The sequence below is a fragment of the Triticum urartu genome, chromosome 5A (genome assembly GCF_056163025.1).
Source record: "Triticum urartu cultivar PI428250 chromosome 5A, HENAU_Tu73, whole genome shotgun sequence".
Taxonomy (NCBI): Eukaryota; Viridiplantae; Streptophyta; class Magnoliopsida; order Poales; family Poaceae; genus Triticum; species Triticum urartu.
The window spans coordinates 546,371,140-546,373,713 of NC_141877.1; positions in this window are offsets into that span (position 1 = coordinate 546,371,140).

Here is a 2,574-nt window from a genome sequence, read left to right on the forward strand (position 1 = left end):
CTCACAACCAAGTTATGGGTCTGGCACACGGATAGCTAGCTTCCACGCACCTTTATCCATGGCTAGTTCTTTGTTGATACCCCAGTTCTTTGGTGATACTCCTGGTTTCGTTGTTGTTGTTGTCACTATTTTTTATTGTTTACATTTTTATATCACTTTATGTTCTCTAATACATGAATATTTTTCTCACAAACATAAATATTAATTTAAAGATGGGAGGAGTTAAGGCCATTTGCTCAAATAGAAACGAGAAGTAGCCAATTAGCCCCCGTACTCCCCACTGATCACACGCCCAAAGAAAAACACTAGCCCAGGCACATTCATGTATTTGCTAAAAAAAGGTGCATTCATGTTAGCTCAGGACCTTAGGTTATAGATAGATAGCAGTGTTGGCAAAAACCAAACTGTGTCGTGTGTGCGCGCTCAACTCTCTTTGTGCGCGGGAGATGGTTTGCCGACCGCGTGAATACGATGGCCTTGGTGTGCTTAACACCAATAATTTAACTTTTTGAGTAGATGATTTTTCATATAAAAAACTTTTTAATCCCAGTTCATATGCAAAAGTTATGCCCATTTTACAAATTCCAGGGAGATTTTGCAAATAAAGTCGAAATTCATATTTGTAAATTTTCCCAACAAGTAGACCACATATCACATGGGAAACTTATTTTATTTTATTTTTTTGACATTTCCATCATTTTCTTTTGTTTTTTCTAAAACTGAAAAGGCGGTCCACCGGGGGCGGAGATTTTGAAAATGGGACCTTTATTACCGGTTCGTGCCATGAACCGGTACTAATGCCTCAAAACTCATTAGTACTGGTTGGTGGCACCAACCGGTACTAAAGGTCTAACCTTTAGTCCCGGTTGGTGCCACCAACCGGGACTAATGGGCATCGCACCCTTTAGTCCCGGTTCGTGGCACGAACCGGGACTAAAGGGCCCAGGTGAACCGGGACTAATGCCTTAGCCGCACGAACCGGGATAAATGCTCATGTTAGTCCCGGTTCTTGACTGAACCGGGACTAATATGAAAACTGCCCTGTGACCAAAGCCCTGTTTTCTACTAGTGATAGTGATACTACGAAAACTAAATTTGCAAGTACATATGCCTTATTGTGTTTGATTAATGTATTGTAAAATATCTAATATATGTTTGCATGTTGAGGTGGACATTTTCATGTGCATGAATGCATGTTGTGGTGGGCCTTTTGCCATGCATGTTGCTTAATGATGTGGCATAATTACATGTTGAGAGAAATATGTTCGTGGGGGCTAGATATTTAGATACTAGAAGATTTAGATACTAGAAGATGGCGGATTGTTATTCTATGTGCTCTCGTGAGGGGTCAATTGGGCACAAGGTCACGTCACATCAAACTGTTCTGGGTGGCAGAGGGTAAATTGAAATGGTGCCATACTCATCACGTGTGTTCCAGCAGCTAGATTCTTTGTCAAGCTAGCTACCTATATCTGCCGGGATACAGGCTTTGACGAGGCTCTTAGGGTGGGGGTGGGGGGGACCAGAACGCGTAAATACCGGGACGGATGTGATCAGTTAGGATAACGGACGGGCAGGATATGGTCCGCAGAGTGCTCGCCCACCGTAAGGCATTTTCGGGTAGTCTGCAATATATAGCATCCCCACAAATACTATTTGCCGCTCCTCGAGTGAATTACGCAGCCGCTTTTGTAATTGGGCTCGGCCCACTTTACGTGTGGCTTCACTTTTTTGCTCATTGGGTTCCTTCCTAATAATGAATATAAATAAAGCACTAAAAATAGAATAGAAAATTATATGACTCGCCGGTTTTGTTCTCATGCTCGTCGGCACTGTTACTTGCCTATTACAGATTTGCACTTTTTTAATTCTATTTTGTCATCTTCATTCTTGTTCTTTTTTTGTTCATTTTGTTTATTTTCACTGTTTTAAAAAAAATAAAGCCTATAGTCCCAAAGAGCTGAAATCCAAAAAATCTCACAACCAAGTTATGGGTCTGGCACATGGATAGCTAGCTTCCACGCACCTTTATCCATGGCTAGTTCTTTGATGATACCCCAGTTCTTTGGTGATACTCCTGGTTTCGTTGTTGTTGTCACTATTTTTTATTGTTATATTTTTATATCACTTTATGTTCTCTAATACATGAATATTTTTCTCACAAACATAAATATTAATTTAAAGATGGGAGCAGTTAAGGCCATTTGCTATAATAGAAACGAGAAGTAGCCAATTAGCCCCCGTACTCCCCACTGAGCACACGCCCAAAGAAAAACACTAGCCCAGGCACATTCATGTATTTGCAAAAAAAAGGAGCATTCATGTTTGCTCAGGACCTTAGGTTATAGATAGATAGCAGTGTTGGCAAAAACCGAACTGTGTCGTGTGTGCGCGCTCAACTCTCTTTGTGCGCGGGAGATGGTTTGCCGACCGCGTGAATACGATGGCCTTGGTGTGCTTAACACCAATAATGTAACTTTTCGAGTAGATGATTTTTCATATAAAAAACTTTTTAATCCCAGTTCGTATGCAAAAGTTATGCCCATTTTACAAATTCCAGAGAGATTTTGCAAA